The sequence below is a fragment of the Ambystoma mexicanum genome, chromosome 6q, assembly GCF_040938575.1.
Source record: "Ambystoma mexicanum isolate Mex_15411 chromosome 6q, UKY_AmexF1_1, whole genome shotgun sequence".
Lineage (NCBI taxonomy): Eukaryota > Metazoa > Chordata > Amphibia > Caudata > Ambystomatidae > Ambystoma > Ambystoma mexicanum.
Window position 1 is genome coordinate 1,074,478,128 of NC_090937.1, and position 26,914 is coordinate 1,074,505,041.

Genomic DNA, 26,914 nt, shown 5'->3' on the forward strand with positions numbered 1-26,914 from the left:
CTTTGTCAATTCTGGAACATAAGTCAGATGTAAACACACATACACATAGGACACTCTGACACCATTATGTCATGACCTAGTACAGCCTCCACTAAGGCTTAAGCAAACAGGAACAAAATACTTCTAAACCCAACACATCTCCCTCCTTACATTAACAAGAAATTGAGCATATCACTCGCAACAAAAATCTTCAAAACGGATTGCCATTATCCTTGCTCTACACTTGGTAGTTCCTATGTCTGCTTTTTGACCTTCCTCACCACCTTCTTTTGCATTATGTACACTTTCATTCCCATTTACATCTTCTCCCATAGCCTCATCATCCTTGCCGCCTTCACCATTGCCCATCGTCTCTCCCTCACCGACCGTGGATGAACTTTTGACCAACCTTGCCTTAGACCAACACTCCCCACCTTCCAATATCACCACATTGTCACACACAGCCACAATCCTTCTAGGTCCTAAATATTTACTCTCCACACATTTGGATCCAACACGAGGATTCTTTTTCAAAACCAAGTCACCCACCTCATACTGCACATTCCTAACCTTAGAGACATCATCAAACCTCTGTTTGTACCTGCATTGTGCCTCCAATATCAACCTCATAACTTCCTGACAATCCACTACCACACAACCTGCCATCTCCAACCATCCCGGGCAGAGCTTAGTAGCAGGTTGTCGACCTTTTAACGACACAAAAGGAGACATATTTGTTATAGAGTGAGGAGTCGTACAGTAACTCCACACCATTTCCTTTTTTTTTTTTAAACGTTTTTTATTGGTTATTCAAACAAACAATAAAAACCAAACTTGCAGTGTATACAAAAGCATTTCAATTATACATCATTCAATTGTGTTCACTGCTTCCCTTATCCCACCCCCCGTTACGGGCCTACTCCTATCAATGTTCTGCAACTTGTAATAGGGTATTCCTCCCCGTGGGTTCCGATGGGTCTCGGATTGACCCAAATAGTTCTGCTATCAGTAATTTCCAGCCCACTAGGGTCTCAGTCTCTTCCCCCCCCCCCAGCACTGCTAGCTTCTTGCCATACCATGGTTCCCGCCTCCGCCCACTTTTGTAAATCTTTCCACCATACCTCCAATCGAGGTTTGTGGCATGTTTTCCATCCCATAGCAATTCTCCTCTTCGCAAGTGCATATGCCAAATCCTTCAGTTTGCTTACATGCCTAAGTTTCCGTGGCCTAGGGAACCCCCCTAACAGGCAGGCCCACACTGTGTCCACCACGATCTTAATACCTCTTTCTGATAGTTTATGTGCCACTTCGCTCCAGAAGCGCTCAATAACCGGGCATGACCAAAACATATGCACCATGCCCCTGTTCTCCTCATCACATTTAGGGCATGCCTGCCGTCCTGCATTTTTGAACTTGGCTATTCTCTGGGGTGTCATATACACCCTATGCGTAATATACAGTTGCATCTGTTTAAGTCTTGCGTTCTTCGGCACCTTCTTGTGATACCCTTGGACTCGTCCTCACATCTCATCCTCCATCAAGGTTCCCACTCTCCCTCCCATTCTAGTCTTAGTTGTGCCACCTCCTTTCCCACTTTGGACATCATCATCTCATATATTCTAGATATCTCATGTCCCCCTCTGCTATGTCATATATTATGTCTATAGTAGCATCTGGTTCTTCCTCTAGCACCAGTTCGGGCCACTTCTCTTAATCCTACGCACCAGTCTATGATACATGATATACTGGCCAGTGTGTAACCCAGTTTCTGCCCCTAACTCTTCAAAATCTGTTATGGTCCCCCTTTGCCAAATATCTCCCAGTGTCGCTATCCCAGCCGGCTCCCAGTGGTTTCTAATAATCATCCTTAACTGCTCTTCTCCATCCGCCAGTGCAACCAGTGGTATCTGTGGGGAACACGGGAATGGAATCTCCATCAATTGACAGGCCCTGCGCCACATCCTCCATCCGAGCACCATCATCTTTGGGCGCCTTTCCATCTCTGCTTGGGGCAACCACATAATCTCCTTTAGATAATATGGGACACAGTCCGGCCTGAACAACCTGGATTCAGAGGTGACCTCCTCTGAAAGCCATTTGTCCACATATTGCAGCTGACTTGCAACATAATAAACTTCATAATTAGGCAGTTTTATACCCCCTTTCTCATAGAAATTCTGTAGCTTCCAGAGGGCCACTCTGTTTCGTGTACCATGCCACAGGAAATCCCTGCACATGCTGCCCAATCTACTGAAGAACTTCTTTGGTATCAAGTGCGGGATATTCCTGAAGTAATGCAAGAGCCTAGGCAAGACCACCATCCTCAACATTGCCCCATGTGCCAACATTGCTAAAGGGAGCTTTACCCAGAACCGCATGCAATTCTCAATTTTCTTAATGGCTACCTCTGTGTTGTGCTTATGCTCTTCTTCCACCGTGTGGTATATCTCTATTCCTAGATAGCGAAATGTACTTGTTGCCCATGGTACCTGTAACACCGGTAATTGTTTTAAGGGGATCCCTTTATATCCACCCAATGGGACTTCTGAGGGTTCACCGATATACCAGACATTCCCGCATATCTTCCCACCACCTCCAAAATATATTGGAGGTTTTCCTCTGGGTGTCGCAAGTACAATAGTATGTCATCTGCATATAAGGATATCAGGTGTTGTTCACCCCCCACAGGGATGCCTATCGTATCATATTGTTGCCTTAAGTAGATCGCTAGGGGTTCCAGGGCCAATATATAAAGCATAGGGGACCATGGACAACCCTGTCTGGTTCCCCTGCGGAGTTTCCACCTTTCTGATATTACTGCCCCTGTTTTAACTGTGGCGAGCGGTTCACTGTATAACGTTTTAGCCCACTGTAGATATCCTGGACCCATCCCATAGCCTGCCAGAGACGCCAACAACCATGGCCATTTGACCGAGTCGAAGGCATTTATTGTGTCCAGCGACACAATTGCCAATATCGTTTCCATATTCAATGACTCTATGGAGCCTTCTAAGATTATTGGATATGTTCCTATTAGGGACGTAGCCCATCTGGTCCGGGTGTATTAATTTGCCTATGACTCTCCTTAATCTGTTTGCCAAAACGGCAGTCAGAATTTTACTGTCTTGATTTAACATCGACAGGGGTCTATAAGAACTACAGCTATGCCCCGGCTTATTGGGTTTGGGAAGCGGTATTATAATCGCTTCTCTGAGTGACTTTGGCAGTCTGCCTAGCTCATACGCCTCATTCAACATATCTAACAGCGGGGGGAGCACCTCATCTTTAAATATTTAATAAAATTCAATTGGGAGTCCATCCGCCCCCAGGGTCTTGCTAGTTGGCAACTGTCACACCACCTCTTCTAACTCCTCTAAGGTAATCGGTGCGTCCAGCTCCTCTCTCTCTTCAGCCCTGATCTGCGGCAATCCTATGTCCTCCAGTGTTTCTACTATCATTGCGCGATTATCCTCCCCGTCATCTCCATATAACAGCCCATAATAGTTTGCAAACTCCTGATTAACTCCCTCTTGGGTATCCACCATCCCTCCGTCTTCTCTTGTTATCGATCTGATCGGGGGTCTAGGGGTTTCACTCTTGTATAACCATGCCAGGATCCTTCCTAGTTTATCTCCTCCCGCATGCTGCCTCTCTATATACTTTTTGTAGTTAAGGTTACAATGTTTCCCAGGGCTCTGCGCACTTTTGCTGCAGCCTAAGTATCAGTTCGGTGTCTTCCTTATTACTGTTTTCTCCCTTAAGTGCCCTTTCCAGTTCCCCCTCGGTTTCCCGCAGGACCGGCATGATCCCTCCCTGCAGCCCTTTAGATTTCGCTATAGCCACTCCCCTCATCACAACCTTGAAGGCCTCCCACAATGTGCCCGTCGAATCCACACTACCCGTATTCGTCTCAAAGTAGCTAACAATCTCTTCCCTCATGTCCTCTCTGAAAAAGGGGTCTCTGAGCACCTCTACCCTGAGGCGCCACTTCGGAATTCTTGCTCTCAGGGGACAACATTGCCATCTAAGGATCAGAGGCGAGTAGTCCGAGAGGACCCTCACTTTATATTCAACTTGCGTGATCTCTGTCAGTATTTCTGGAGTGACGAAGACATAGTCCAGCCTTGTGTGTAATTACTGTGCGGCAGAATAATGCGAGTATTGCCTCTCTTGAGGATGTTGCGCCCTCCATACATCTTCCAACCCAAAGTCATTCAGCAACGTCTGCAACGCTTTAGCAGACGGGGTAGGCCTTTCCATTTTCCCCATCTGATCTGTCCACCTTAGGGTTTAATACGCAATTAAAGTCCCCCCCAAATCACTGCACTCCCCATACACATGCTAAGATTGTTACACAGCGTTTTGAAATATGCGGCTGTGTTTTGGTTCGGGGCATACGTATTTACCAAGCTTATTTCCCTATTTTCCACCAATCCCCTCACCACGACCATCCTCCCGTCCTTCTCGACCAGCGTCTGTAACAACTGAAACGGGGCGTGTGGCGCCACCCAAATGAGCACTCCCCTAGCATAAGCTGAATATGGCGAACCCACCACGGTTCCCTTCCATTTCCTCCCAATCATCTCCGCTGTCATGATGCCTACCCCCAGGCATCCGGACCAAGCCCATCAGCCCCGGGAGCAGGCATCTAGACATTTAGTGAAACCTCAGCAGCCCCGGCTAGGGGCTATCTGGGTTCAGTCCTGGCGCCTTAGGCGCCAGGCTCATAGTAGGAATCAGTCCTGGCGACTAAGGCGCCAGGCTCATAGTCATTACTTACCTCGGGCAGACCATGCTGCAAATGACTCCAATCCAACATGAAGCCTGAAAGGGACTATTTTTCTACAGGGACTATTTTTTACTCGGGTGTGGTTCTAGGGACTTCTTACCTGGGACTACTTTTGAGGCTATTTAAACCACACCCGACCAGCAACACACGCTTCGCGTTATTCTGCATCCAGCAGCGTAACACTCACCGTGCCTGCAGCCTGCATCCAGTCTTCAGCCACGCCCGCCTCGAATCCGGAGCTCCTAAAACAAAGAGGAAAGAAAGGGACAAGGTTAGAAAATAAATTAATTTCTATTCCACACCTGATTCTGGATCCATCTTGTCTCCGGACCTGTAAAGAACATCATTTCTGCACGCGCCGCACCTCCAGCTGCAGCGCCGCGCCATACTCACCAGTCTTCACAGCATCCTTCGGTTCAGCGCTGCCTCCATCATTTCTTCGCCGAACTTCGGCACCTAGGAGACAAAAGAAAACCACAAGGTGAGCCGAGGGAACCAACAAATTTAATTCTTACCACCATAGACTTACCTGATTTACCACCGGAGGCATCCTTTTGTGACTCTCCATATTTTCACGTGCCGCATCTGTAAAGAGAGACAAAACAACACGTTTTCCTCGTGCAACATTTACCGGACAGTGCCGGGTAATACAGACTCTTACCTGAGCGCCACCAGCTGCCACAAGAGCATCTTTTCACGAGCCAGCTGCAAGACAAGAAAGGAAGGAGGGAACAAGAGTGCACATCGCACATATTGAACTCTATGAACTTAATACTTACTGGTCCTCACCAGGAACCTCAGAGTCAATACTCTCCGGAACTCTCCCGAGCCTTCAAACCAGTGAAGTAACTGGAATCGAGGTGCCCCTGCAAATCCACGCAGGATGGAGAGCTCATCTTTCAAGAATATAAGGTGAGATTGCTGTGAGGGCATTTCGGAGGTGATTAGTTGGGGAGGACTGTGGGGGTGCCATCACTTGAATCCACAAGTGGCTAAATCCATCTCTCCACTTGCAGGAGAATATTACTACGGGTTAAGCAGACAAAATTAGGAGGGCAGCTCCTGTCAGTCATCGCTGCACTACGCATCACGTGGGTGGAGACCGCAGCTGTCCGGGTCCGACCGACGCCCCTGTGGCAGCCAGGTGAGCGTAAAACCATCTTATCTCGCGTCAGGTGCGTCTCTTGCAATAAGGCAATATCTATCTTCTGTCTCCGTAGGTATAGCATAACCTTGTTTCTCTTCAGGTAACTATTGAGCCCCCTGACGTTCCAAGTGACTATTTTCAGATTCCCCAAGGCATGTCAGAGTCCTTTTTCCCCTCCCGCCTGTGCAGTCCAGCTCCAGTTGCTTAACTCGTCTATATTGGCTCGTTCCCCAACTTAAACTCCCCCTAACTAAAAACACAACAAACTCTCCCACCTCCCTCCCTCCCACCTCCCCACCTTTCCCCAACAACACCCTCCCCAACTGTTGCCCAGCTCCATACCTGGATCTCAGGCACCCCCGCATCTAGCCCTTTCTGGCAAAAAGCCTGTACTCGCAGCTCAGCAGGGTAAAGTCGCCCTAGTGGCCGCCTTACTACTAATTCTTGGGGGTAGGTTGCCTCCATTCTGTTGCTCCTGTTTGTTCTAATTTCGCTACGCCTAGTGCTATCCAGTTCACTTGTGCATTTTATTCACTATATTCCAGTCCAACCGGGTCCTAGAGTCCAAATGAGACAAATTACAGTTCAAATGTTCCAAAGTCTCATACTAGGACTCCCCCCCACTTATCCCTTCAGTGTTCACAATACATTCTCCTCACTTATCGTGCTCCTGGCGATCCTGCTCTCCATCTCGCTCCGGACAGCCCTGCAAATCCAACCATGTCGCCGCTTCCTCTGGGGTATCAAAAAAGAGCGCTCTACTTTTGTGCAAGACTTTTAGCTTTGCAAGGTACAAAAGCATGTACTTGATACCAGCCGTACGCAGTGTCCTCTTGACCGCCACATAGCTATACCGCTGTCTTTGCACCAGCATAGTATAATCAGGATACGCTGTGATGTTGGCTGTCTCTATAGTTCAGGATTTTCGCAATTATCGCTCGCTGTGGTTCCCCAGGCCGTGGTTTTCTCATCAGGGCCCGATGTGCACGTTCAACCGTAAACCCTTGTGAGAGCTTGTCTGCTCCTATCTCTTGCAGGATCATTTTTTCCACATAGTCCGTTGGGTCCTGGCCCTCTTCTCCCTTCGGCAGGCTGACCACCCGGATGTTGTTTCGTCTTGCCCTTCCTTCCACTTCTTCCGCTCGGTTTTCAAGGTTGGTGTTAGGGAGAATTATCTCTTTAAGCTGAATTTCCTAACCTAGTGAGTCCCCCAGCAGCTTTGCTGGATTTCTGGAGTTTGTTTTTTTCCTCCTGCCAAGAGTGAGACTCTTTTCCGCCCACTCTTGGACATGATTTATGGTATTCCTTTGACTGTGAATGTGTTTTATGGGCTATGGGGTCCTTTACTCCATAGGGTCTCATGTGTTTTTACGATGTGTGTTACACAGCACCCTCCGTGCAGTAACACAGGGGTGTCATAGTGACACCCCACCATAGACTCCATACCCTGGGACTGACTACTGTCTCCCAGGGCATGTAAAGTCACCATTGGCTTTGCTAGTCCCAAATTATTAACAGAAACCAGTACAAACCATCATATTGTGGACGTACTGGCCGGGGCAATTTGATTGCCCCGGGGTCTGTTAGTCGAGGGGGCACGTCTCCGTCCCCCCTGATCGAGTTTTGGCTGGTGGCAGTGGAAACTACTTGTTATATTCGACCGCGAATATTTTCCTATGGGATTTTCCCATTGTTCGAGGCTACCAACTTTAATTATTTAATTCTCATAGCCTCTATTCGAATCTAGCTGCGCTGTATTGTGCACTGCATTCCCTGATGTGCCTGATATTTGAATCTAGCTGCGCTGTATTCTGCATATTTGATTCTAGGGGCACTCAGACTGCTGTATATTTTGAAATGCCACCTAGTCTATCTACATCCTGCCACCTTAAAGCTTGTCAATGCCTGTTAGCCTCAGTTAGCCCGCCTATACCTAGCCATCTTAAAATACACTGAAATATCTCAATTTTGTACCTAGCCAGTCAGACGCTCCTAGCTTGACGGCACTAAGCATTCTTACATGTACCTGAATTCCAAACCGCACCTGGCTTGTTTGTCGCATCCAGGCTGCTCACTTTTAACCAGTTAGCATGTACTCCCTAAATCTAGTGAAACAAACTATTGCTGCCAACCGTAGGATAGCTAAGCTACTTCGCCTCATCACCTCCTCCATCATATTAGTAGCATTATCACTTAGCCTACCTACTAAAGTTAGCATACTGTCCCACAGCACCAGGCCACTCCCTACCCACCTCCCATACCACACCATGCCGATATCACAACAAATCATAGGACCTATAGTGAACCAATATCAGGAAGATACTATCTTACAAAGGCCTTGTAGTACCGCAGACAGAAACCTTAAACTTCGCGCACGCCTACCTAAATTGCACGAACTACCAGCTAAGAAAATTGAACAACTCAATCTCCACAAAAAAAACACCTACTGTCGAAGCCAATTATAGAATATACCAGGAAAGATAGCAATCCCAAAAAACTCACACAAAACTGTTCCAAATCTATCACCACTACTAGTCTCAGCACCACGAACCCCAAACCTGAAAGTCACAAACATCATCTCAAAGGTGCGCTCATTAACGCTAGGTCGCTAGTAGCACATGCAACAGAGATTTCAGACATCATTCTCGCAGACAACCTCGATTTCCTGGCTATCTCAGAATCGTGGCTTCATGATGCAGCAGGCCCTGCCCTATCATTAGCAGTTCCAGACAATTATACCATCTTACGAGCAGACAGACACCTCTCGAGGTGGGGGGCTAGCTATCATAGCCAAGCTTAGTCTTGACATGAGAATTACCACAACCCCTATTTTGAAATCTTGCGAATGCCTTGCGGTCAAAATTGCCACCGCTAACTCCCAAACACTGAACCTCATCCTTATCTATAGACCTCCAGGTCCTACTGGAACCTTCGCTGAGGATCTATCTACAACCATATCCAACAACCTAAAAAGCACCTCCCAAACACTAGTGCTAGGGGACTTCAACCTAGGCTATAATGACGCTAAGGATATCCAGTCCACAGCTACAGCTCTGATCCTTGAAGAACTGGGTTTCTCCCAGAAAGTTAACATTCCCACTCATGACAAAGGCTGCATCCTAGACTGGATAGCGGAACATAACTGTGGAGTAACAATCACAGAGACTGTACCCCAGATCTGGACTGACCACCATCTATTACTATTCACAGTAGCTACGAACTCAGCCACGGCTCAGTCCCCACTGGCCCCTCCCATGCCCACGAGGAACAAAAAACTTATGACGGCGGAAAAATTGCTGCCCATCATACTACCACATCTGAACTCGCTCCCAGCGAACACGGATCCAAATGTGCTAGTTGAACAATTTAATGAAACTATCAACACAGCCCTTGACCACATAGCTCCGCTCAAGCCACGTAATAGTAAACCGAAGAAACATCTCAACTCATGGTTCACTCCTCACCTAAAAAAGCTCAGGCTAATCAAAAGAAATCTTGAAACCACCTGGAGACTCTCTCCCTCAGCCGAAAACAAACGCAACCTAGCCAAGGCATCTTCCCAATATAAGAAAGACATCTTACTAGCCAAACAGGAAACGTACAACACCAGAATATCACAATCTAAATCTAGTGTCAGAGAATTGTTCAGCATCCTCAAAGAACTGGAAACTCCTATTGCCCCCCAAGAAAACTGCACCAAGGATAAAAATTGGTGCTCCAGCATACAGTCGGCCCTCACCAACAAAGTAGCCAATCTACAAACTACAATTGCCCTCAAAAAAGCTTCTCTTACACCTCATATTCCACAGAATATAGTTCCACCTCTAAAACCTAAACAAGAATCACGTTTCTGCTTCGCTAAGGTATCGACCATTGAGGTAGAAAAAGTTATCTTGGGACTTAAACCATCCAACTGTAAAGGTGATCAATGCCCTGCCCAATTAATCAAGGATGCTGCGAGAGAATTATCGCCATTCATAACCAAACTCATCAACTCATCCTTTACCACAGGCACTGTACCGAATAACCTAAAAGAGTCCTGGGTACTGCCACTCCTAAAGAAGCAAACCCTTGACCCGGCCACACCTACCAACTTCAGGCCTATCACGACCGTGCCCTTTCTTCTAAAAATCTTAGACAAAGTGGCATACATGCAAATACAAAACTTCCTTGAATCCAACCTTTTACTTGGACCACGACAATCCGGATTCCGCTCACAGCATGGGACTGAGACAGCCCAAATTGATCTCAAGGCCCAAATAGATCAATGTAGAGACAACGGCCAAGCAGCCCTTCTCCTACTGCTAGACCTCTCAGCGGCCTTTGATTTAGTCGACCATACAGTATTATGTAGCCACCTAGACTCTGCAGCCCACTTCTCCAAAGAGGCCATAATATGGAACAAGTCTTTCCTGAGTAACAGAACTATGAGAGTCTTCTCTCCCTCAGCCTCAGCAGACCCGATCCCCATAACATGTGGGGTACCTCAGGGATCCTGTGTGTCACCCACCCTCTACAATGTATTCACAAAACCACTCTTTGACGAAATGGATCATCTGGGTATTGCCTACACTAATTACGCATACGATACCCAGATCCTCCTCCCGCTTTCAGGTGACTACGTCAGGGATCTGGCTTTAGTGAATAAAATCTACAGCATCGTTCAGGCATGGATGGCCACACACGGCCTATGCCTTAACGATGACAAAACTGAATTCATTATCCTAGGCACCCCGACATACATAACCAAACTCAGCCCGGATTATGCCAATTTCATCATCGATGGGAACAACATAAAAGTAGCGAAGGAAGTGAAGACCCTAGGCTTTTACCTAGATGCCACCTTGAACTTTGCTAAACAAGTTAACTCCCTAGCCTCAGCTACCGCATACACATGCAAACTCATCAGAGCGAGCAAACAATTCCTTTCTACAGACAGCTGCATCACGCTTGCCAGAGCCCTCATACTTTCCAAACTGGATTATTGCAATGGACTATACATTGGGGCTAATAAACAGACTATTCATAAAATCCAGGTCCTCCAGAACAATGCCCTGAGAGCAGCTCTCAAGATTAGCAGAAAGGAGCATATATCCTCGGTAAGAAGAGAACATAAATGGCTATCCACACAGGATAAAATTCAACTCAAAATTGCCTCCCTCACCCACAAGTGCCTCAACAACAAAGCATCACCATACCTCAAGGATAGGCTACACCCTAGAACCTCGACCAGACCCACAAGAACAGCAAATGCTAACTGCCTACAAGTCCCGCGATTTAAACTCGCGACTATATGAGGACAGAGCTTCCCAGTCAAGGCAGCGCAGCTGTGGAACTCACTACCCCTTGGCATCAGAGAACCCCAGCCCTTTGCGAAATTCAGGCAGAACTTGATCAATTGGCTGAGAGTAAATGACGCCTAACTAACTTCCCTGTCCTGACTGTTTCCATTGGTAAACTAACTGAAGCTCCACTGGCACCCCTATACCAGACTATCTAAGTCAACTTCCTTTTGCACTGGAATGTTCCTGATACCTGTATATTACTACAGTATATATTATTGTATACTATATATTGTATGTATATTACTACTGTATATATTATTGTATACTCCCGATAGTATATCCACACCTGTAAAACTGCGTTGGCTCTGGACCTAGTTCCGGCCGTGTATATATATGTCTACTATATACTGTACATTGTATGAAACCCTTGTACTGTTACTACTTATTATGTACTTGTAACTAAGCTGAGCATATTCTTGTCCTGTGCGCCCTGATGCCCCAGGGTATGGCGCGCCCTATAAATAATAAACTAAACTAAATTAAACTAAACTCTAACATACCGCCGGTTTATTTAATTAATATTAATTCTCTGGTTGGTATTTTCTGCCAAGACTCGATTCTAAAATGGCGTTTTTGTTCTCTTCTGTGACTCCAACCCAAGTCGAGCCCTTTGTTCCACTTTTTGGCCTCCAAAAGTGGTGCCACTTTGTCTGGGTACCACAGGGGGTGTCGGAGGGGGTTTAGGCAACCTGGACTGAGTTACCTTGGTACCTCAAGTCGCACTCTTGTGTGATTGGCCCAAGGGGTGAGCCGGCCGGCTCACCACTTAACATGTTTGAGTGATAGCTAGGTTGAGTGAATGGGGGTTTTCTGCATAAAAGCAGGGCTTTGGGGACTGGAATTTCAGAAGTCACCACAGGACCTGAGAATCCGACGAGGGAGAAGCTGAGCCGACCTACCACGACGACACCACCGGTGGAGCCCTGCAGAACCGACTCACCACTTCCCGACGACAGAGAAGATCTCCCGGCTGGAGAGGCTTCTTCCCCTGACTGGTGGGCACAACCAGTTTACCTTTCTTTCTTCGCACCCCAGCCCGGTTTGTAGTCGAACTGCCCATGCCAAGCACCCCGGCAGCCGGATAGCCACTCACCACTGAACCGCGAATCACCGGACCGCTCCTTGTACCTGAGAAACTCTGCGCCTGGTTTCTTCCCTGGCAGTGCAACGGGCTCCTGTCTTCCTCCACGGCGACATCCTCTCTTCCCCCGGACGAAGCACTGACTTGCATCCGCTGCCAGGAACAACTGCCCCCGCTGGCGCGTTCTCACCACTTTAAGGTACAGTGTCCGCCAGGCCTCCCTTTCTAAAGATTGCTGCAAGGTAATAATAACCCCTTAACCTTCTGGACTGGGCTGGCCGCCTTGACCCTCTAACTGGTCCCTTTCTTTGGTCCAACTCCTTTTTGAACCTTTACAAGACTTTTGTGCACTGCAACCGTGTGACCTTGGACACATTTCGTTTGGATCCTCTGAAAGTGGATCCGGCCTCTTGAACTCGAACTTCACGGTTTTACTTTGCCTTCCTCTCTTGTTATGTTCTGGTAAATGTGTTGGGATCTGTTTCAACTTGTTCTCTGCTTTTCTCTCCCTTTTTAAAACAAACTATTAGAGTGCCATCTACGTTAAGCGCTCACCGCTGTCTGAAAATAAGTGGGGCTTTACTTAAGACTTGTCTAATATTCTTTTAAGGGAGTGTATATCTTTTAGTGACTGTGTTTTTGAATTGCTTACTATTAGTGCCTGTGTGTTTTTCTAGATGTGGTTTTAAATAAATAATTATATCTCTTTTACACCAAGCCCTGGTCAGTGTTTAATGTTCTACTGTGTTCTCTTGACCTATTGTGAATACTCTGTATACTGCCTAACTCTTCTTGAGGGATGTCTGACTGCTCAGCCACAGCTACCAAGTGAATCTGTGTGGTACAGACTGCTACCAAGTGGGTTTACTGCCAAACACCTGTAGTCCTAAATCTTTTGCAGTGGTCCCAGAGGGAACTGCACAGGTTTTTGCCTAACAGTTGGCAACCTGCTGTTTTAGTATGTGGACCTCTTTCGCATTATTTGTGCTGACATCTGTATTGGTCTTCACCGCACTCTCCAGGCCACTTGTCCTCTCTGCTAGTGCCCTGACGTCCTGTCGCAACAGGGTGACTTCAATTCCTACTGCGTCTATTTTATTCTCCAAGGCCGTCCATAGGTCCGCCATTGCTGTCCCCCATTTGGCACTCAGTTCCGTTATGGCTGCTAGGACCTGTTGGTTTTCTCCTTCTGGGGTACCATCCACGGAAGCTGCCGCTGCGCCCTGTGCCGGGGTCGTGGGAGTCCGCTGTGACTTAGCGAAGGTCTCCATTGCAAGTCGTTTTCTCTTGGCCCTCACTCCTTTCACTGACATCATGCAATCCTTCCTGCATGTCCGGTTCCAGCCCCTCAATGTTGTTGTGACTACACCAGGTCAGTCAGGCGCCGGAGCATCTTCCTCAGAGGGCTGCAATGTGTGGTGGCATAAAAAGTTAAGTTTCAAGTGGGCTGTGTCCTCCCACGTCCTTCCTCTGACTTCTGTAGTCAATGCCCCATTCACGTGTTCCTGAAGGCCAATAGGTACACCCTCCTAGCCACTACCATTGTGCCTCGGACCTCCGTGGACTCCGGTGCAATATATCCACCCTAACAGGGATTTTCCCACAGCATCTACATTTAGCCTGCTTGGCTTCTTCTGTCTTATTGGGTTCTGATCCCTTCCAGGTGTTACAGCGCCAAAGTCCTCCTATAGTTTCATTTACCTAGCAGCATATCCAGCTTGAGGTCTCCCAGCCAGTACAAAATGTGCTCTATTAGCCGGCCCCAACACCCTACATGCACCAGCGCTTCGTTATCTATCCCTCGTCCTGGTGGCAGAGCAACGCTGCTGCTGCCGTCTTGTTTGATCATCCTCACACCACTGTGAATGGAAACAATGTCCTGTGAGCTGCACTGACCTCACACAGCGCGGCTTGCTTCCCGTCAATTGCGGGCAGCAGCAATCGTTCTGTCCTGAGGCTGTTTTAGTGAGAGATGACCTCTGCGCTCACGTAAAACATCTGATGAGCGCTCAGTGTGCTACCGTCCATAAGCATTTGCTGCACGTTGCCACTGTCCTCACTGCTTAGCGATCCATGTTGTTGCACAGGGCAAGGAGCTTGCGTATCACGAGCAGCAGAGAGCAGCACGGACACCAGTCGTGTGTGGCCGGGGGACACGCGAGCACGAGGTGCCAGTCCTCACCCTTCGCTCGCGTTGCTGTTGTTTCCGTGGCCCTGAGTCGCCCGCCGCTCCTGATTACTAAACAGTCACCCAATGTCCACGTTATCGATCTCTGCTCATGTCAGGAGCGCGGCGTGCAACCAGCAGAGTTCCACACGACCTCCAGAGGCCAGCATTCTTCCGTTCGCTCCGCCAACCAGAATGATACGGCTGCTCCCGCTTCCACGATTCCTTTGTTGTCCGCCATTGTAGCTACATTGTATCCTCGCAGCCGTATCCTTCGTGATCAATTTCTTCCTTGATACTGCACACAATCCCTTTTGCTGTTTGCAGTTATTGCAGGGCACTTGTTCACACGCCTGTGCCTTCAATCCTGAGGCATTTGGATCCTTTTTAAAGCGTAGTTTCCAGGATCAATGTCGGATCCACAGGAGCTGCTCAGGCAGGCACATCCTACACCATGGCTAGTTAGCCACGCCCCCCCTCCACATCATTTCTTTGAGAACTTTCATGCACTCCAACCCTGATCTGAAAGCTGCTGTATCCCCCATTTGAGGAACCTGTTGGCTCTCTCAAACAACCCATTGGCCCAGGTAAGATACAATGCAGTGCGAATATGTTTGATTCCAAACCTCCCTAAAAATTCTTTCATCCTGTCAGAGCAAAATTGTACTCCGTTGTCAGTAATTATTTCTGTGGGAAATCCTTCCCTGTAAAATATGTCCTCAAAGAATGAAATAATTTCCGTGGTGGTGGCCTCCCTAAGTGCTCTCCACTCCAACCATTTGGTATTAATACACCATAACCACCAGAAATGTATATCCATCACCTAGTCCTTGTAGAGGACCCACCAACTCCACCTTTTCCCATGGTTCACTGGGTACTTGCACTGGAGAAAGAGGTACCTCTCTCACACTTTTCCCTTTATCACTTTTTTCGCACTCTTTGCAAGACCGGACTTTTTTAAAAATTTCGCTATGCATGCCTGGCCACCAGAATGACTGTCTTAACAGTCTCTTCGTGCCTCCCATGCCCAAATGTCCTTGGTGAGCTAGGTTGAGCAAACGGGCCCTAATGCTAAGAGAAGGTACAAACTTCGCTCCCTTCCTGAGTCTACAACCATCCTCAGATAGACTTCATTCCAATTTCACTTCATAGTATATGTCATAACGCCTTTGCAGATTTTCTTTGTCGGGCCACCCCTCAGTTGTCCACTCCTTCACTTTACTTACAATAGCATCCTCTCTGTCTGCCTCCGTGCAGGAGAAATAATTAACTGAACAGTTATGCTAGAAATTCATACCCAAATGCGTCTGTCTGCATAAGACACATATCCCCATCTGCTGCACATACCAAATCCTCCAGCGGGAAGGATAACTGTTCGCTGTACTGTTCACTGGACAGTGGAAGTCCCATTGGGAAAGGAGGAACGCACTGTGCCCATCCCCACTCCATAAAACACAAGTCGCACATCTGCATGAGAAAACCCGAAAAGAACTGAATCCACCTGTACTTTAAGTAAATCTCAACCAATGGACATTACAAACCCCCCAAAATACACAATACCCCTTTCCCAATATTGCCTCACCCCTGTGATGCACGTTACATATCCCAAAAATACACTGAAATAACAAATATAACTGAATCCGCCTGTATTTTGAGTAAATCTCACCCATGATGCACATTATAAACCACCAAAATACACAGAAATACTCCCTTCCCAATATTGCCGCTCTGCATTAAAGTAGCAATTAACATGAGATAAATGTAAGACTTACCAGAAACCAAATAACATTCGAAATGTGCTTTGCAAAGGAGGAATGCTCTGGCAACGCCTTGCCTTTCCAGCTCGTGCAAAAATGATGAGGACGTGCACGCTGACACCCACGTGATGCAGAGCTGCCCACGTGATGAAGCGGACGTTCAAACCCTCGTAGTGCAGAGGAGCCCCAGTGATGTAGTCTTGCTTCTGTCCATTTCTCGAATGGGAACTAGACACTACCCTTTAGAAAACGCTCGTGTCCAGTTTCCAGGCAGCATCAGGTGAGTTCATGCGATCCAGCTCTTGCAGTGAATTTTATATGCATTTCTTTTAGCATCCATCAACTTAGACGTTCTCACCCCTTTGTTGTTATATTAAGAGGAGTCGTTTTGCAGCCTCTAGGAATGCACGTTGAGCCTGTAATTCCTTGTATTGTACTTATCACTTGTTGAAATTAAATATTGTAAGTACGTGATTTTCTAAACATCTGGTTGAAAACACCTGTTGTTGGCATAGACACAATAGCTGTTCCGAAGCTCATTTACGGTACGGTTCAGGCTCTCACTCGCAGACGCAGTAACTGTGTGTGTATATATATATATATATATATACACATATATACACACGCCCCAAACGCGAATCTTTATTGCATACGGGAGTGCCATATTTTGATGGCTTGTACATTTTGTTTGCTGAGTTGTAATTTCCAATAAAGAAAAACTTTTTTTCTGCAAACGAACATCTTGTGCATCCGGACGTTTTCTTCGTTTTAACGGCTGTGGAGAGTGCCACTCGCCTTGCCTGATGTGAATCAGTGCCAGAAAGATATATAATATACCTGTGCCAGATAATGCTTGCAGATGCAATAACTACTGTGCACCTACTACACAAACCGTGCTCCGGTGTAAGTGACTACATATCTAATAATACATGCACATGCTAATGCTCGCAGAGGCAGTGACAGCTGGGCAGCTGCTACACAGACCATGCTCTGGTGTAAGAGACTATATATATATATATATATATATATATAATATAAATACCTGCACCTGCTTATGCTTGCAGACACAGTAACTGCTGTGCAGCTACTACACACACCCTGGTCTGGTCTAAGTGACTTTCACAAAGTGTTTGTGTGGGGGTGATGGAGTTCTTTCTGTGAATTGTTTGCCGATTCTTGTGGCGTAGTGTTGTGTTTTATTTATTTTTTTGCTTTGAGGACTGTTGCTTTGTACAGTTTGAGTTGTCATTGGTATTTTATTTAGTCTTGTCTGGTGTATTGTTCTCTCCATTTTGCAGTTGTTTTTTGGTGTTTTTTCAGTTCTTCTGTGAACCATTTTGCTGCCAGTTTTTTTGGTGTTGCTTTGAATGTTTTAGCTGGTGCTAATTGGTCAATGACCTTGGTGATCCAATTGTTGAGTGTGTCTTCTGTTGTATCTATGTTTGTATCAGGGGGATCTCTTTCACCTAGGTTGTCGTTGTGGGTTGATCGCATGGCGGCTTCGTCCGCTAGTTTGTTGCAAAGTTGGGATTGTAAGAAGATGGTCTGTAGATCAGTAGGAATACTATGTTGGATTGGTCGTTGAGTTCTATCTTGATAAGAAGGTATTCGTAGTCTTCCCCGTTGGTTGTGATGATTCGAGATGCTCAGGCATGTTTTTTATGTATAATTGGGATTCCACCTCCTCTTCGTTTTTCTCTGTCGGTGTGTATTCATTTATAATTGTCGGGTATTGCTTCGTTCGCAATGGCTTTATAGTTGTCTGATAGCCAGGTTTCTGTAAAGAAGAGCACGTCTGTTCCTCTTTCGCTTAGGTCATTGGTTTCTGTTGAGTGTTTTGCCATGGATCTAATGTTGAGGAGGCTGCAGTGTAGTTTGCTGGATTTCCCTTATGTGGTGGTGTTAGTAGTATTGCTTGTTCTGACCGGTGTGTTGTTGGTTGGGTTTCCGTTCTAGGTGGGTTTTTCCCGGTTGAGTCTTTTGGGTGGGGTGGTTCTTTGTTGGTTAGTCTCTTTGTCGAGTAGACCGATAAGGTTTATGGCGGGGTTGGTTTGTTTCCAGGTGGTAAATAGGGTAGCTACCCCTCTGTTGTTCCAGTCTTGATGATATAGGGGGTGCAGAGTGAATGTGATGGTGTCCAATGTGTTCCTTGTTCTGGTTGGGGTATTGTCCATGGTGGAGACCGGGTTGGGATGGTTTATTAGTTGTCATCCGTTTGGTGTCCTGGTTGGGTCTGTATTCGTGAAGCTTGTTGGCTGTCAGTTCATTGTTGCTGTGCTGTTTTTGTTTACCATGTTGTCGTATGTGGACAAGTAGCGAGCATTGTAGTCTGTCTTTGCTCTGTTATTTGTATGTCTCCTTGGGACATCTCAGATGTTTGTCGAGTTTTTTTGGGGTTGTGGGATCATGCTGGTCCGTGCCTTCCTGAGTGGTTTGGGATTTCTTATTATTTCTGTTGTCTTTTCTGGCTTCTTTGTCTTTCTTGTGGCGAGGCATGATGCGTGGGTTGTGTTCCTTAGTGGGCATCCTCTTTCGATTGGTGTTTTTTTCATGGGATTTTTTTGGGTTTAGTCTTTGCTGTTTGTGGTTTGTTGTGCTTGTATTTGGTAGGTCGTGGGTAGTTGATGGGACTTTGTGGTTCCGTTTGTTTATTGCTTCTTTCTTTTTTGGATCCTTTTCTATTGTGTGAAGGAGTGCATGTGAATACTGGCATATATTGGTGCAGTCATTTTAGGGAGAATTCTCATTTCTGTGCTAATTCCCTTCAACCTTAGAGAGTCCCAGCTCTTTTGCTGGACTATAGGACTTTTTAATTTTAACCCTGGAGTGAGTGAGACCCTTTTCCCACTGCATCATGTGTTTTGACCTTTGGATTATGTGTTTTCACTGTTTTTGGGAGACTGACAAACTCCATATGCATCTACTTTTTGTATGGTGACGCACATCAGCTTCAGTGCATTGTCACTGAGAAATCCTTTAGATTTCTCATAAGGTTTAAAATACCTTTTCTTGTGTGAACTACTGTTCCCAAGAATAGTAAAGTGAAAATGACTTTACTTACCTTTTCTCTTTGTGGGTCCAGCACACACCATTTTATGTGGAGTGCTGGGGGGTTACCTTGTACACCCTTATCCTACATTCTCATGTAACATTTGTATGTTGCCCTCCCTACTTTTAAATGACTAGTGGCAGTGGTTTAATTTTTCCTACCATTGTGCTTTCTACCGCAGGCTGAACCCTCAGCTGCAGTATAGCACTCAGGGGTGACCATTTTATCAAAACGGCCCCTGTCTTCTTTTTGTGCCATTTTCTGTTTGTGAGGTCTTTCTTGGGTTTTACTCTGTGCGTCAAACAGATTGAAGCCCTTTGTTTGTCTTGCCTTTGGCACACTTCAGCCCTGAGTTCCACCTCTGGCTCCAGTGCGTCTGGAAGGACACGATGTGAGGGAGGGTCCCGAAACTCCCCTGATGTGTGATTGACAGCCTAGGCTGTGCATGAATGGGAGAAACCTGCTTAAAAGGCTAGGGTTTTGGGACTAGAGGCAGATTCGACCACTGGGAGAAACACCCGATGAAGAAACCGTGAACGAAGCTTGCTGTATCCTCCTGGACCTTTGAATTGCCCGTCGAAGCCCTGCTGCTGTGCTTAAACTCCCTTTTCAGACAGAGAAGCTCCGGAATGGACTTCTCCCCTTGGGTTAGTGGGACCAACTAACCCAGAGACGAACTCCACTGGACCATCTTCCCTGTCTGGCTATACTTCTTCATTGCTGCAAGAACCAAGTGCCAGGGGTCGAGTAATTTGTTGTCGAGTGAAACGTCTGAAATCCGGCTAGAAGCCCCAGGAGTCTCCTAAGGACCCTACAGAAGCAGGACGACCAGAGCTAGAGTCCCCTCACCAGACCCAAGGAGTGAACGAAGCCCAACCGGTACCAGAGATCCGCAACAGTGCTGTTTACTAAGCGCTGAAACCGCAAAGTGCCGCTGAACCGAAAAGAGCCCGTAGCCGCCAACGACCTCCGAAGTACCACCGCAGGAGCCCTCCCTCTTGTCCCCACGACTAAGGCTCAGGAACACTGGGTCTGCAATGCTGTAGCAGGACAGAATCCAGCTGGATCACTCTTCTTCAAACCAGAGGTACTGTTTAGACTCAGGGTGCTTACCTCACTGTCTTGTAGCTTGCTTTTCTCAGTTGGGAATTGCAGTGGCTTACTTTTAGAGTTGATTCCAACTCTGTTTTCATAGCTTGCGACCCTAAAAGTGATTTTCTAACAAACTCTAACTTTGCAAGACATTTGATTCAAAGAATTGCCTCAGCTCCATAGACTGTTTCAAATTGACTTTGGCTGTCCTGGGTCCCTGAAGACTCTTCTAGCCCACTGACTTTGATATGGTGTGTCCCTCATAGGTGGCAACTTGTTTTAGACTGTTACTGCTGGGAAAGGCTTGTCTAGATTTCATTGGAAGATTTAGTTGTCTTCACATATACTGAGAACCTGTTTAACCTTTTTCCAACCTTTCCTTTCTGCAACCTCAGATTCTGCAAAGTATAACTAGTGTGATATATAAATGCCATTACTGTCCTTGTGATTGAAGTCACCCCACGTTGTAGCAGTTGTGTATGAAGCATATCCAAAGATTATCCACTAACTTTCTCTGATTCTGAAAAGTAATTTAAAAGTATATTTCCATTGTTACATGAATTGTCTTTCTAAAGAATGCTTATTTAAAAAAAACTGTGTATTGCTCTTCCCCGAAAAGTGCACGGAACCACCATAAATCACCAATGCAATTATAGAGCAAATACTTTGAACCATAAACCGACAGACACAATAACTCACAGCCACGCACTCTTTAGAAGATAATCGGCTATTTATTCAAAGATTATAAGTACATAGAAATAACTCACAAAAATATTAAGGACCTAGATCACAGAAGAAGTAAAGAAGTCAAAAAAGAAATACATCAGCGTGAGCGTAACAGGATTCCTCATCTCGTCCAGAAGCGGCTGGAAGACCCCGGGAACAGCCAGGCCGAGAGCACCACAGCTTACAGGAAGGCCGGACGTAAGCGTCCTTCTCCGGCTGAAGTCTCACCTGACCACCTCCGGGTTTCCGCATATATACACACTCCACAAAGGGGAGTTAATTCTTGAACATTCTGGAAATTGCACTTGCGCAGTTGAGGAACACCCGTCGGTTGCCAGCTGGGTCAATCGAGATATTCCCCCGCCAAGAAGCACAGTGCCTCCCTTCTCTAAAAATACGCTCCAAGGAGAACAGTAGCAAGCCATAACAATGTTAGCTTTCCCAGCAGAAATGGCCTTGACCGCATACCAGGTTTGGAAAAGCGTGTTTGTCTCAGCACTGTGAATCTAACACTCAGCAAAATGTGTGTAGCGTTTCACTGCGGTATGAAGTAAATATCCAACATGGCTCCGAGCACTCTCAGACTGCATTGCGCACCCGAGCCATTTTGGATCAAGCATAAATCAAGCATAACACTATGTTAAATAACTATTTATAACTGAAACCTTGAGTGTAAGTGTTACTTGGCTACTTGTATTTACAGGTTTCATTTGTACAGCTCACAGTTATCCCTCTTGAGATAGGCCTGGCTGCTCAGTCGCACTGCCAACCTGTGTAGTTCAGACCTATACCAAAAGGTGGGTTTACCTAATACCAAGCAGATAAGCGTTGTGCAGTCTCACACAGTGGGACAACACCAATTCTTACCTAATGAGTCAGCATAGAAATGTATTGATTGTGAGGGTGCCGGGGTCCTGCTTTTGACTGGGATGGCAAAGGATTCTCACCAGGGGGTGCATGCTATGTTTTTAGGCCTCTTTCTTCCGCTTTGGCCCAACATAGTCTCTGGCTTTATCCATGCCACAGTGGGGGATCATTCAGCATAAGTGCAACTAAGCAAAAGCAGAATGACAATCTGTATTGGTCCGCATATAATCCTACAAACTTCGATGTTCTGAAGTAATCAGTAAGTCATCCCCAAATCATCAAGAACAAACATGTTTAATGGCAATGCTCTTGAAGTAATCGGCAGGTCATCCCAGAATCATCCCCAAATCATCAGGGACAACCGTGCAATCTCTTGAAGTGATCAGTAGGTCATCCTAAAAGCATCAGGAACAAAGAGTTTTCTAAAATGGGGATAACGTTAGCATATTCATTAAGTCATCCTAAGCTCATCCCCAAATCATCATCCACCATTCTGACATATTTGCTGATGACTTTAACAGCGTGATGACACCTGATGATGTGGGAATGACTTCTAGTGTAGTTCGATGATCATCAGATGACCCCAGGATGGTCTCTAAAGTCATCCTTTTAGACCCGGGGTGTCTGCCCTCTAAAAAAAAAAAGACACTGTCCACCCACATGTATCCTTTCCTTGTGCCCTGAAAGCAGCACAGGGCCACAATTGGGGGCGGGGGGGGGGGGGGAGGGGTGGGATTAACAGCTTAAGTCTCCAGGATTGTAAACTCTCGTGCCCCGAATGACATCCTAGGCAAATATTCACGGCTCACTTACACTCTCATCTCCCCTACTCACCACCCTGTTTGGCTTTCAACTTTTAACAATGCTCTGCTTTATAAAAAGATGGCCTGAAAAGTACACAAACCTTTGTGCATTTAAGGATTTGTATATTTGTGTGAGTACCTTACCACGGTTTGTGTACTTTTCAAGCCATCTTTTATAAGCATAATGAGAAATATGGCAGGAAAAACGTGTATAGTTTTGACATTCCACCCCCTCATTTTGAATTTAGAGACTACAAATACCAGAATCCTTGATGCCGAGAACCCCATATATTTCACTGAGCCCCCAGCATTGTGTGTGTTCCCTCGGGGAAGCTGGGGGCTCGGTAATGTAATCTGTGCTGTGTACGCTCGCACAGAGCAGATTTGACCGTGAGCCGCAAGGCCAGGCCGGGGATGAGGCAGGCTGAGTCCCGAGATCCGGCCAGATATCTTTATATTTTTTTGTATACATTATTTATTTTTATTTTGTATTGTTTTTCTCAACAACATCATCACAGTACACCCCGAACTCCATCACTTAAGGTGTACAATCCAGTGTCACCAACAGTATCAAGCTATTGGAACCCATCAATACCACTTTTCTCCCCAGTCTCTGAGGTTCCATACTATATCTGTCCAGGCTCTGGCTCAAGAAGTTGATAGTTGATGGCCCCAATGGATGATTCACATCCAACATGTCCAGGGGCCCCTAATTCGGCCAGATATCTGATACCGGATCTCCGACCCGGCAAAAGCTTGCCCACTGGCCAGCGCTGTTCAAATAAAGAAAGGGCATTTAGAGCGCAGTTAAATGAAGAAGTACAACACACGCTCAAACAGTGAAGTTGCAAAGCTCAAAATGCCCGTCACACGAAACAGATAAGGGAAATGGTTGATCTACATGCTTGATTGTTCCTACATAGGAGAGATCCAAATGGTATGGTGGCTAGAAGCCAGAAGTTGTTTCCAGCGAGATATAACTATTTCAACGACACCTGCGTGAAATAAGTGGGTTTTGTATTTGACGTGCAATAAATTGTTGTATTCTTCTTTGGTCTGGGAAGAGTCCTCAAGGGCAGGAGCCGGCGATTTCCATCTGGATAGATGATGTACGCCTTTATTCACCATTGTCAGCCGAGCACCGATGTTAAAGCTCCTCCCATCTCCCAGTCTCCCTAACATATTGTAAAAATCTGCACTGCTCGTCATCTGACCCTGTTTCCGCATGAAACAAATCAGACAGTCCCCTCACTGCCACCCTGATGCTACTCATCTTGGCTATTAGCAGCTCCCTCTGCAGTCTGAACTTTTCACGTCCCTTGGCAGATTTTATTTATTTTTTTGTACCACACCGGAGCCCGCAGGCATCAGGGCACACACAAACACAAGAAACAACAGATAAGAACAGGACAATGTCAGACAGGAGCAGGTCATAGTAGTCTAGGCAAAGAGGAAGGTTTTCAGTGCTTTCTTAAACGTGCTCATATTTGAGTCTGATCGCAAGGATAAAGGCAGGCCATTCCAAATTTTAGAAGAACAGTTTGCAAATGCTCTGCCCAACCTCTTTTATTTCTTGAAAGGTGGACGAGCAACAAGACTGGTGTTTGTTTATCTTAACGATGGTAGTGACTTATACCATGAAATAGTAGACTTTAGGTAACTGGGAGATTTCCCATACAGACACCTGTGAAGTAGTGTCACCGCTTTGAATTTACATCTGGCCGTGACCGGTAGCAAGTGTAATTCCTGCCGATGGATTGAGATATGGCATCGTCTTCGAATCTTTTTAATGATCTGGACCGCATCATTTTGAATGGTCTGAACGCTTGGTGCGTATTGGCCGCTACTAGGAGTGCATTACAATAGTCTAATCTTGATAGAATAGTTGCCCGGGCGATTGTAGCTGAGTTGTCCTCTATAAGGTATGGACAAATGTTCCTAAGTAGCTTTAGATGGTACGTGCAGTTTTTGGCAGCTAGGTTCACTTGAGATTCTGCACTCAATGTACAGTCGGTTTGTACCCCGAGAGTTTTATTTTTCCTCTTTACTGAGATGTTACAGTTCTGGATGGAAAAGGACTGGTAAAAGTAAATTTAGCCATAGTTTAGGGGGAGCCAACGATAAGGATCCAATTGACCACCATTCAGGTGTCTACTTGATTATAAATATTTTGGAGGTGTGAGATGTCAGAGGCGTAGTAGTCCCCCGAAATCTCTAGTACCAGTTGGGTGCCATCTGCGTAGTTGGTCCAAAAGACTCTGGATTCTTCTAGGGGGCTACATAGAGATAAGATGTGGAGATTAAACAAGATGGGGGACATACATGCTCCTTATGGCACCCCACTGGTGAAAAGAATGGGATAGGGGGAGGCGTTACCCCAGCAGACATTCGACTGTCTTCCAGTCAGGAAGGAGTGCATCCAAGAGAAATGGCAGGTGTCCTTTAAGATTTGAAGAAGTCGTTTGTGTTCAAGTAAATCGAACGCGGCTGAGAAGTCCAATAAAACCACGAGGCTGGACTGAATTAGACAAGTAGCTACTTTGTCCAGGATTTTCAAGAAGAAATTGTACTCGTAATAGGTCTTAGATTGGCAGCGTCATAGGGATCCAATCTTAGCTTTTTCAGGAGGGGAGCCGCTGACATTTTTGATGCCATCGGGGACTGCATTAGTCCGAAAAGAGGCATTGATAAATCATACCAAAAAAAGTAGCCTTATTATCCAGAATCATTTTGGGGGGAATTACATTATCTGGGCCAGTTGTCGGGTGCATAGTACCTAGAATAGGCAGCAGGTCTGAGTGTCATGACCCCTGCCCCTGGCCCTCACTGGCAAGTCAGCCTTCCAGTTAGGGCCAGGTCAAAGGCCTTTAAACCTCATCCAAGACTCTCTTGGAGTCCCAGGCTCATAACCATCATGTAGACCAACATCAGAATGGGACTATTTACTTGGGACTATTTAACTTTGTGTGGAGTAGGAGGTGGGGGTTCAGCCAACATGGAGGCACACACATAGCTCAGTTTACAAGTAACTGAGCAATGCGGTCTAGTCTTTTGGGTGTGGCAGGCCTGAGACTATTTTACCTGGACTACTTTACCTGAGACTATTTAAACCACACCCACACAGCAGAACATGCTTTGCGTTATTCTGCTGTGGGCAGCGTAACGCTCACCGTGTCCTGTTTTTAAAGGGTGGGCCCCTTGTTGTTCAAAATTATTGGTTGGGGAAAGGGTGGAAGGGGTGGGTAGGGGTAGTGGGGGTTTGAGGGATGGGTGAAGATGTTCTGACCTCAGCCAGTATTGTCCAAGGGGCAGTATTCCTTTGCAGTGATGTATATGGCTGGGATTTGGGAGACAGTCAGTTATCCAGCGATGGGGATTGTTGCAATACTAACGCGGCATGTGAAGGGAATGGGCCAAGCTACTAAGAGCAGAGAAATATTAGGGTTGCTAAAAACATGGGGCATACATATATCTTTTTATAGGAGAAGCACTTAATGATTACCAAGCTGAAACAAATTAAGGGAACTAGGGGTTAGAGGTACATGGCAGCCACTTCTCGTACTCCAGGGGAGTTCCTACATGGATAGCAAGGGCAGGGGGGGCGTGGGTGGGGGGGAGTTCCCTTCCAGGTGTGCAAAGCTATATGGGATAAGGAAGGACTAATGCTGATCCTATTGGGCTCCTTGGAGGGCAAGGGGGTATGCCTAGTGAATTCATATGCTCCTAATATTGACACAGACAAATATTTCCCGGGAGTGGTGCGATTGATGGGTGGACATAGCTATAGGGAGGTAATTTGAGCTGAAGACTTCAACTGTCTGTGGGACCAACACTTAGACAAAACGGGACCCACCACGACACTTGGGATGTTAGTCTCAAAGTCACTGAATCAATGCATGGCTCGACTTAATTGACCTATGGTGAGAGCAAAGGAGACGAGAGGGGGTACTCATTCTACTCGCACCCGCATGGCACATATTCTCGTATAGATTGTATTTTAGTGGGAAGATACCAATTTCACAATTTCAGAGAAGCTACTTATCTGGGGAAGACGTTATCTGATCATGCACCACTGCAGGTCACTATGACATGGCGGAGGAAATGAGGGGCAA

At 46.3% G+C, this 26,914-nt stretch overlaps 1 protein-coding gene and 1 long non-coding RNA gene across 4 annotated transcripts in view; one reads left to right on the forward strand and one right to left on the reverse strand.

Annotated features, from left to right (window-relative positions):
* LOC138516464 (uncharacterized) overlaps nt 1–16,366 on the reverse strand; it is a 115,695-nt gene extending 99,329 nt beyond the window's left edge. Inside the window, exon 1 of the long non-coding RNA XR_011282271.1 lies at nt 16,281–16,366. This is a non-coding gene — a long non-coding RNA (uncharacterized lncRNA). The remainder of the gene's footprint in view (nt 1–16,280) is intronic.
* A 31-nt stretch (nt 16,367–16,397) lies between these two features.
* AASDH (aminoadipate-semialdehyde dehydrogenase) overlaps nt 16,398–26,914 on the forward strand; it is an 853,386-nt gene continuing 842,869 nt past the window's right edge. The window contains exon 1 of one of the 3 annotated variants that reach the window (XM_069631618.1): nt 16,398–16,545. The gene's annotated coding sequence lies outside the window, so the exon portion shown is untranslated. The remainder of the gene's footprint in view (nt 16,546–26,914) is intronic. The other 2 variants (XM_069631617.1, XM_069631619.1) reach the window with 2 other exon arrangements.